Here is a 10,845-nt window from a genome sequence, read left to right on the forward strand (position 1 = left end):
CATGATCGCAGGCTGCACACCCGCTCAGCTCTGGTGGCACTAACTCAGTGCAGCTCAAGTCATCGCCACGTGACGGGAGGCCTGTGTTGGCCAAAATGCCTCGGCTGCCACCAACTCTGTGTACCCCAAGTCATCGGCACATGGCAGGAGGACAGTGTCCAGCAAAGTGCTTCGGCTGCCACCATCTCTGTGCACCTCAACTCATTGCAATGTTGCGGGAGGCCTGTGTCGGTCAAAGTGCCTCGGCTGCCACCAACATAATAAGCACACGGATACACCCAGATAGAGAGTGGAAATGGCGTCGAGCACGTGTGCCCGGCCCTTTTTATTGGCAGGGTCACATGTCCTGTGACGCCTGTGCTGCTTGGGTGTGGTGTGGGTGTAAAGCAGCCGTGAGGGAGTGGCTGTGGCATGCTGACAACTAGATCTGTGATCAGAAGATCACTACAGTGAAGACCTGGGACATGTGGTGTTGTTGTTCCCTTCCTGTAAGCATAAGCAGAGTGGGCTGGCTAAAACGCGCATCCTTCCCGACTTTACCAATATGGCGGTTTGCGACTCCACTTTTTCTAAAAAATATATATATATATTAATATTTAAGAAAACAGAATACATTATATTATTTTAATAACAAACAAAAAAAATACAAAAACTTTTTGGGATATTAAAGTTACAATATATCACTAACATTTTTTTTTTAGAAATTACTGAAAAAAACATAGCTTCAATGAACATTCTAATTCGAAATTAGCATTTAAAAAACCTTTTAAATTCACTGAAAAAAACCATAGGTTTCAGGCACGTTATAGTTAGAAATGAGCATTTAAAAAACCTTAGAAATTGATTGAAAAAACCACAGGTTTCAGGGACGTTATAGTTAGTTGGACATTTCATTCGAACAAAACCAGAGAAATTCCCCCTTTATTGTTCGTTCAGCTAACTATAACTCGCGCCCCCGCAGTTTAAATATGTATTATATATATGCCAAGGTGTATTGAATAATGAGTGGGTGTATAAATGTATGAATGGAGGATTTTTAGGTGCATGACGGACTGTTTAAGTGAGTGATTAAACGTGTCTTACTGAGTGCATGGGTTAGTGACTAGACTGCGTGAATGTCTGTATCAGTCTGTCTGTTGTGGTATAACCTGCTGCATGGGTTGGTCAGTAGCCTTCTGATAGTTTCACCTTCAAATAACGCGGGTAGTGCACTGTCGGCTACTTCCGCTTTATATACTCCACCCTGAATAGGCTTAATTGGGCTGCCGTTGGCGGGAAAGATAAGAATAGAGCTTCTAAATCATGATTAACTGAAAAGTCTGTCGATGTACCCGTTCTGAAACTCTACAAATTTAGTATCTCCCTATGGGGCACTCGCTGTGGGCTTTACTAGCCAAAGAGTGTCTAAATTGTGATTGTTTTGTAAAGTCTGTTGATTTACTCGATCTTTAACTCTGCAAAGGAAGTACTTCTCAAGCAGATAGACAGCGTGAGGAATTTGTGTATAATCTGAACTTTAGTGTCAGGAAGGAATAACTAAATGGATTTTAAATAGGTACCCAGTAATTATTTTAAGGCTATTGTATTTTTTCGTTTTATTTTTGTTTTTCTGGCTACTTTAGATCTTATCAAGGAGCGCTAGCACAAGTACATATTATGAACAAATTCAAACCTTGAAGATTCGTTTGCTTCTAGTATTATATCTGTCAAGGTGAGAATACAACTTAAATATCAATAGTAAAAAACCTATAATTGAATGCAAAAGCAATGTGGCTAAATTAGCGTGTGTTGTTTTAGGAACCTAGAATTACAAAGGAGAATGAACAACAGTACGGAAGAATTTCTAAAAGATATTTCAAGAACTGGGAGATAAGAGACTTAGTAGAGGTAAAAAATGCTCCAGCAGTAATATTTATTATGATTTCAATACAAGGTACAAGTGTGAAGAACGAAAGTAGGAAAACAACCGATTATCCTCAAATTATAACAATACAGCCCCTCCCTGTTTTGGGTAATAGATTGAATAATTGAACAATGTATAACGAAGATGTATAGGAAATATGCACAACTCTGTTAATGGAATCAGGTAAAGAATGTTTTGTACTTTGTTTAATAAGTAGATATCTGTATAAACTAGTAGATGTGATGAAGGGCTTTAGCTTTGTGATAATAGATAGCAACACAATAGCATCATTCAATCAATCAATTCGACTTTATTCGACAGTTCTGTCATAAAAGCTTGTAAAAAAACACCTAGCACCAATTTTACAAACGGATATGATAAAAATGAGACAATAAACACAATTATTTACATAATAATAACACTTATAAAAAGATATTAAATGGTCGACTTTTGTCGAATAATACTTAAAAAGGTCTGGGTACAAACCCTCAGACCAACACTGTTGTATAAAATACAATACATACTATGATATACCTCCGCGTCCCCAAAATTCTCAACTGAAAATAGCTATCTCTTAGAATATGGATAAATGTTGCTTTAGAGCCTTGGCTCGAATGGACCATGCCCAACCTAAAAACTTAGCCAAAGCTATAGCAATGTGGGGGGACGGGTCTGTTCGGAGAACTCTAAGTGCTTCCTCGTGCTTTCTGAAACCCAGTGATCTACATATAGGGATAACCCATACCCTTCGAGGTCCAATATAGATGGGACAGAAGAACAGGAGATGACTTAAGGATTCCTTGATGTCTGGACACCATGGACATTCTTCTTTTGGTGATCCGACCCAGCTGCTTGTAAACGACCTTAAAGGGAGGGTGCCAGCCCTCAACTGGAAATATAGTTTCCTATCGTGGGGTTTCGTGATCACATCCCAGTATTTTTCTAATGCCGGCCTTTGCTTAAATTCTAAAAAATTGGCCTGTTAGGTACCTTGTGGATCTACTCGTGCAAGCCTCTGCCCTTACCCAATCCCAATACATATTCTTCAGGATTTTTTTTGATGGGAAAACTGAATTTTGAGGATCATTCCACAATTCGCTCAGACCCATCTTCACAAGAAGCGATCTAATCTCTTTTAACCAAGGGATTTTGTGGAAGGTATCGGCCACCATTACATCCTTGAGACCATTGGTGTATTGTTCTAGCTCTTCTGTGCACCATAGTCTTCGCCAATATAATAGTGGTCGTAGTTTTGCAAAGTCGCTCACAGCCTTCCTACCCAAATCTAAGCGAAGAGGGTGCATTGGGGTACTCACTGGGACTCCAACCACTTTACGTAGAAATGAATTCTCTACCACTGTCAGTTGGTTCAAATTTGCGAATCCCCATAGCTCTGCTCCATAAAGAACAGAGCTCAGAACCTTTAGCCCATAGATTTCTAACACCGGGGCAACAGGCTTCGTGCTAGAGGTTTTAAATTTCCCCAGAAGCGCCCCCACCTGTTGTTTAAATTTAAGAGTAGTCAAACTGAGTTGATATTTCCAGCCCATATCCTTCTGTAAGGATACGCCCAAATATGTAAAAGCATTTACTTGCTCAAGCAAAACATTATTCATGCTGATTTTGCCCCTGAATGATCTCTGTTTGTTGAATGACATGTCTTCCCCGTATTTATTTCCAGGCCACCGATTCTACAGAACTCTTCAAACCTCACTAGAGTTTTCTGTAGACCACTGGGTGTCTTTGAGATTAGTAGCGTATCGTCCGCAAACATGAGGACAGGAACGTAACCTCCTGATCATAATGGGGCGTCGGAGGGGACCTGGGCCAGGAAATCGGCCACCCCGTTGATGAAGAGCGAGAACAGGGTGGGTGCCAACACACAACCCTGTCTCACTCCCCTAGCAACGGGAAAGGTCTCCGTGACCTCGCCCCTTGCTCCCCACCGCACCCAAGCATAGTTGTCCTCATGTAAGCGGACGATTAAGGACAGCAACTCCAATGGCATACCCAAATCGCCTAGTACCTGCCACAACTTACAGCGTGGTACAGCATCGAACGCAGCCTTCAGGTCTACGAATACTGCATATAATGCTCCCCTACCCAATAGGACAGTCTTCCAGTAGATTGTCACAAAACGGAATATCTGATCTATTGTACTTGTGAGGGGGCGGAACCCTGCCTGCAATGGGGTAAGTATATGGTGTTCATCTATCCATAGCTGGACTTTCTGCAGAATCAACCGCCCTACAACCTTTTGCATGGAATCTATAAGGCTGATCGGCCTATAATTACCTGCCACCGATTTGTCGCCCTTTTTGTAGACAGGTATTATTTCCGCTCCCTTCCATGAAGGCGGGATTGGAGCACCACATGCAACTGTATTAGCAATAATTTGTATATAACTACACCACAGCGATTTATTATTCAAAAACACGTCAGCAGGTACACAATCAGACCCCGCGGCTCTACCAGGTGTCACTGCGTCTAATGCCCTATTCACGTCACCCAGAGTAAATACCCACTTATTGAAGGGTTTGTCATTAAAGGATCTACTATCTAGTTCATCTGATGGTAATGCGTACTGGGGTTTGAAGTACTCCACCCACTGTTCCTGGGCAACATTATTCTGAGGGGGATCTGGGCATTCACCCTTTGCCCATTTAAGTTTATCCCAGAATGCTTTTGGGTTTTTATCCTTGCAGGCTTTTAGTAAATCACCCCAGTTATCCTGTTCCCACTGTTTTTTAGCAGCACCAACGGTTTTCCTATATTTGTTCCTTGCCAGACGTACTCTGCCCCCATCTCTATATCGTAGAGCAGTACCCAACTCAACCCTAGCCTGGCGACAGTCTTTGTTGTACCACCTATGGGATTTTCTTATATTTGGCTTCCCAGACCTACCACATTTGAGAAAATAAGACTTCAGGCGATTAAAGAGGGCTATATGCTCCTCCATCACCATCGTCTTCCATTCCTGGCTATCATCTTTGATACCCAGTATACCCATGGTTATGCGTAACTCCTGTTCCATTTTGGCCGTTATCTCTGGCTGAGTGACTATGTGATTCCACTTAAGGTGGCGCATATCATTACTAACCACGACATCGTGGTTTGCCATGGTATCCCTAATAGGGATTGCCTTACAAAACACCCCTGCCAGAGTCATTATAAGTGGATTATGGTCACTTTCGACTCGGTTAACTACAGCCATGTCGATGAGGTACTGCCACAGGAATATACTAACCAGCCAATAGTCTATGCGACTTGACGATGACCCATTATCAAAAGTTACAACCCCGGACCTATCAGAACGGGTTCGGCCATTGACCGCCCTCAACTGCAGGCCCATACAAAGACCCTTTAAATGGATAGCCGCCTCTGTCCATCTTTTTATCGGTGGGATTTCAAGAGTAGGTATTCCCCATTTACGGTCCTCCTCTTCCGTTAGACTTCCATCCTCGGGACCCATTGGTTTAAACGTAGTATTAAAATCTCCCCCGATTAATGGGCAGACTTCACTAGGCGATGATTCTAACAACAGTTCTAGTGCTACCACCACCTCAGAACGACGCCCTCTAGGAAGACCACGTGCATAGATGTTATATATATCTACTCGTATCCCTGACCCCATCTTCACTCTTACAGCTAAGATATCACTACTTGCTGTGGGTAACTGGGATACGGTACAGGCCAACGCCTGCCTAACCCAAATTACTAAACCACCCACTGGCCGTCCCCTATCTTTCTTTTCTGCGGGGATATAGAAGTTCAGGTAACCCTGGCGAAAAACGTGATGCACTGCCCACGTCTCCTGGAACAGACAGATATCATGACCCTCAATAAAATCAGCCCACTCATCCTGTGATATCTTGGAGCTTAGACCAGCTATATTCCAGGACAGCAAGGACAAATTACTCAAAGTGGGAACATTAGAAAAAGGAGGGTTTTCTGTAGTATCCACACGGTCCATAGTATGGGACCGGGCTATACTCTTGTTTATCCCTGGTACTATTAGGGAATCCAACTCAGCCACCATGGTGTTAGGCGGTGGGTTAGCATTCCCAACCTCAGGATCTAACCGAGCATAGAATACCAGTTTCCCCCCTAGAGATTGATCACAAGAGCCAGTTGAAAGTCCTTTTTGACAACCCCTATCTATCCCTAAGCCCTCCATTGCAAATATACTTCGGCCATCCATATTTCCAGCCTGTGCCTGGGGCAAGTGGCATCAATCACAGTCTTCTAGCCCTGAAAGAGCATCGTACATGTTCCTTGTTTCTAAACCCCATAAATTTCCTGTGGCCCCCCCTCCTACTCGTGGATGATCATGCGCTATGGGTATATTCCCCTCTGAATAAAATTAATCAAGGGGAACAGCATTTATTTGGGGCCTAGGCCTTTCCTGCACCCACCCACATATATGTTCTACGGCTCTGGTATCCTTGAAATTGATTACTATACAATCACCCCTCACCGACTTTTCCCTACCCCCTACCCACTCAACCCTCTGAGCAAATAAGATCTCCACCACTGCCGTAGGGGGCAGCGGGCGATTAGCATTCAAGCACTGAATGCACTTTCTTTTTAAAGCAGGATAATCCTCCCATTGAACCGGTCGTAAAACTGGTACCCCCACTAGTATTACCACGTATGGTGCACATGCCAGGGGGAGGTTAATACGTGATAGGATTTCCCGCTGTCGGTCACTGGGGGTATGATGTTTATCTCGGGAGAGTTCGCAATTACAGTAGTGGTGCCACGACCCTTGCCCCTTAGGCATTGTTGGGATGCTGAGACTCTTCTTGTTAACACAGGGCCACTATCCTGCCCTTGAGGATCTAAATGGGATGCCTGGGAATGACTATTACCAGACAATCCTTCTTCACCAGGGGAAGCTGAGATCATCCCAGCTACGGGTTCTGTCATTCCTCTCCTCTGCTTTCCTATCTCCTTCTCTAACCCCTTTGCTCCCAGAGTAGCGGGCCCTCTTCCGTGGACCCTCGCTACTTCTGCCTCAAGGATACTCAATCTAATATCTATTTTATCCAGCCTGTCATATATGGGGGCACAGGATTTAATAAACAGGTTTTCCATTTTGCCGCACATGTCCTCTCCCCAGCTGAATGATGTCTCCTCCCTAGAACTTAATGTTTGGGCGGTCGATCTCGCCTTTAAGGAGGCAGCTTCGGGGATTATTATCGCTGGGGGACCATTATCGTCCATTTCCGGGTTGGGCTTCTTCGCCTTCGCCTTCCTTCCCTTTTGTTGTGCATCTGTCCGTTTCCTCTTTATGTCCGTTGTTAGGCTATTTTTGATAGGGACGGGTTTTACACTACGGGTATGCGTGCATCTCCGCGTAGGCTCAGACAGAATGCTGCTATCCACAAGATTAGTTGTCAAAACCCTCTTAGTGCACCCTCCCGAATTGGGTAAACTAGTGCACCCTCCCGAATTGGGTAAATTAGATGCAAACGCTATACTAGCATGTCCTGGGGTAGCATCGTCCTCTGTGTTCAAAGGAACAACAGGAGTATCATGGGGGGACTTTGCCAGCGCTAGAGTACCCAAAGAAGACCTTCTATCAAATGTGGGGTCCATAGAGAGTCTCTTTTCCATCATGATTATTTCTCTCTCCAATTCCGATGATGCACGTGTAATAAACTGGTCTAAAGTGCCCACCACAGAGCCTCCAGTAGGTTTCCTATGTTTGGCCATAGTCTAGTGTGCACACAAGCAATATGGTGGGTGCCGTAATGTACAAGAGACAATAACAATACGGAAATGGCCCGGTGCACAACTATGGCCTTACGCACCAACTGTAAGGTACTGACCTTTTTCGGCACTCCACAGAGGGGTGCCCCGTCCCGTCCTCCTGCCGGTCTCCAACGGGCACAAACGGGCCCGCCCTTGGCCCGGGCTTTGCCCGGGCGCTGCCCGCGTGCATCCCGCGCTGCGTAAAGAATGGGCGTTCTATATGCCCCCTGGTGCTGGGCTGACGCGATCTCCTGGCGCCTCCCAGAGCCTCCTGGGAAGTGTAGTTTGTGCAACAGCCGTTTCCCTCACGGCGTGGCCCGTTGACCTAGACTCGCGTTGGCCGTTTCACTCACGGCGTGGGCGTGGGCTTGGATAGCTGGTGGAAAGGAGCTTCGTCGTCCCCCTCGTGGCTCTCAGGTAAAACAGGTGCGCGTCCCGCGCTGCGGGAAGAATGGGCGCTCTATATGCCCCCTGGCGCTGGGCTGACGCGATCTTCTGGCACCTCCCAGAGCCTCCTGGGAAGTGTAGTTTGTGCAACAGCCGTTTCCCTCACGGCGTGGCCAGTTGACCTAGACTCGCGTTGGCCGTTTCCCTCACGGCGTGGGCTTGGATAGCTGGTGGAAAGGAGCTTCGTCGTCCCCCTCGTGGCTTTCAGGTAAAACAGGTGCTTTTTAGGTCTCGCCTGAGACAGCGCTTTAGCGCTGCTCTGGCAAAACTTATAGTAAGCGACTTTTGGAAGTGGAAACGAGTGCATTTCAGGCCGCCAACTACAGTGCATGTGCTCCGGGCGCGCGCACCATTTGGCAGCCTGAAAGCATTCGTTTTCTTTCAGTTTCGCGGCCGCTTTGATGTTTGATCGCAATTGCGATCACTTTCAGTTTCGCGCCGCTTGTTCTTGTTTTTATTGCAGCTCGAACACAATGGACTTATCCACAGCTGGTGGAGCGAAAACATCATGTGACCCGTGGCCTTTCTGCAACATGCCCTTTCACGCTTCGCAAATGGCCATTAACTCAACACCAGCCACGTCCTACCATGGCAACCGCACTCCAGGCATGCTACGATACTCTCCATGCGTCTCCAGCGAAACCAAGCCCACACCTCTTAAAGCAGCTGCCCTGGCACAGAACCCCCCCCCCCCCACACACACAACTCCCCCATGCCAAGAGCAGACGCGCTACAGCTGCTTTATTCCTTCATGGCGCAAACAAGGCCACAAGGCAAACTCTGTCATAACCGCCGCCCATGGCCCCCTGGCAACACAACACCAGCAGCACGCTTCAGCAATGCCCATCAACTTCACTTTAAACCCACAGCGCCTGCCTTCCCACCCGTGTACCCACAAAGCTCCATCCGCTCCTCCCCTGCAATACCATAAATGTTTTATTTACACTCGTCTTTCTGACAATTGACTGACATCTTGTTACTTGTTTTGGTATGTTACACTGTCAGTATTTCTGTAGTGCATTATACTATGGTTGCATTTCAGAGCTTTCTTGATCTGTGTGCCTTTTCGCCTGGTTCTGTTTTTTTCCATTATTCCACTGTGAATTGCCTTTTGGTTTTGTATGGGGAGCAGAGAAATGTGTTGTTTAGTCCTGTTTTGTTTTTTGGTTAATGAGAAAGTAAAATATTTTTTCCCCTGCTCAAGATTTTGTAATGTATTACGTGTATGGATGGATGTGCCTAATGGCTTTGCCATTTGTAGGTCTTGTTACAGAGGGCCACAACTTCGCCAAGCCTCTGATGACCGTACATTTTAGGCTCCTTTTTGGCAGGCCGTATACTTTGCTCTGCACTTTGAATATCGCCCACGTTTATTATATTGTACACCTGCTTGCTGTTCTGTGCCGGTAAAACTAACTTAAAGCGGCCTCGAGCACACCCATCCCCCATTACCTCCCAGGGCCTTTATGCACCGGGTGAGCAGGTGGTACAGCGCAGAAAGTGGTTTCACATCTGATGTCCTGACTCACACCACAGGCTCATTGCACGTGCGCACTGATCTCTTGCATTTGAAAACACATTGTTTTTCCTTTAATAATGTATTTCACAATGCACACGACAAAAGACAGACAAAGTTATGGTGGCCATTCAAGTGATTAAACAAGAAAGTGTGATGCCGAGACTTACAGATACTGGCTGCCAACGGGTCCGCGTCTCCTGGTGATGCAAGGGTGTCCTTTCCACTGGCCATTTCAGAGGAGAAGGCACCAAAACACACGTGCTTGCATACAGGCCTACGTGTGACAAATGTAACAAGCATTTGCAATGCAACAGGGCTCGCATTTGCAAGAGTGTAAGCTATTGGCATTGTAAATGACAATGCCTTTTATTTATGTTTTGGAAACCAACACGTAAATAAAAGGCATTGACATTTACAATGCCAATAGCTCAGACTCTCACAACTGCGAGACCTATTGCATTGCAAATGCTTGTTAATCTGGTAATTCAGCAACTCGCCCACATCCATGGTTCGCTCTGAAAAAGAGCGGTTGGGGCTCGGAATATTTCTTTACCCAGTTAAGCATCATTCATATGTGTAGCTATACTAATTTGCTTAATTTATACTGTTTATTTTGATTCTAAAGTGTACTAATTTTGTTTATGTGACAGCCCTGAAGAAGCGCAGTGTGCGCGAAACACGAGTTGGCATTTCTATGTAATTTTGACTTCAAAGAGAAAGAGAATTAAACGGCATTTCTACGTAATTTAGACTTCAAAGAAAAAGAGAATTAAAACTTCTAAAAAGGAAATGGATAAAGAAGACTCTCTTCATTATTAATGGTTATAATATGAGAATGTGGATATCTCAGTGGTGTTTGTGTTTAATATATATATATATTCGATAAGTTTCTTGCTCCACAAAATATTTTATTGTGCACTAACTTCCTTAGAAGTTATTGCGCAATAAACATTTGTGCCGTTTTCCTGGTGTGCCATCTCTTGATTTCATGAATCTTTTGTGGAGCAAGAAACTTACCGAAGAGTAAGTGGCCGCTGTTGCAACAGACGGCATCAACGTCGTAGGAGGGGAAACCGCTCTAGCAGCCATCTGGTGAGCGGATATATATATATATATATATATATATATATATATATATATATATTTTTTTTTTACGTGTCTCTCTCCAAAAACTCTTTGACATATAAATACTAAAAAGAGTTATTTGCCACACTGCACT

General features: G+C 45.0%; 1 long non-coding RNA gene across 1 annotated transcript in view; it reads left to right on the plus strand.

Moving 5' to 3' along the window:
* Positions 1-10,374, plus strand: part of LOC146817149 (uncharacterized) — a 38,114-nt gene extending 27,740 nt beyond the window's left edge. The window contains exons 2-4 of the long non-coding RNA XR_014962944.1: positions 1,623-1,711; positions 1,798-1,887; positions 10,277-10,374. This is a non-coding gene — a long non-coding RNA (uncharacterized LOC146817149). The remainder of the gene's footprint in view (positions 1-1,622; positions 1,712-1,797; positions 1,888-10,276) is intronic.
* The last annotated feature ends 471 nt before the right edge of the window (positions 10,375-10,845 follow it).

Source organism: Triturus cristatus, chromosome 6 (genome assembly GCF_964204655.1).
Source record: "Triturus cristatus chromosome 6, aTriCri1.1, whole genome shotgun sequence".
NCBI classification, from domain to species: Eukaryota; Metazoa; Chordata; class Amphibia; order Caudata; family Salamandridae; genus Triturus; species Triturus cristatus.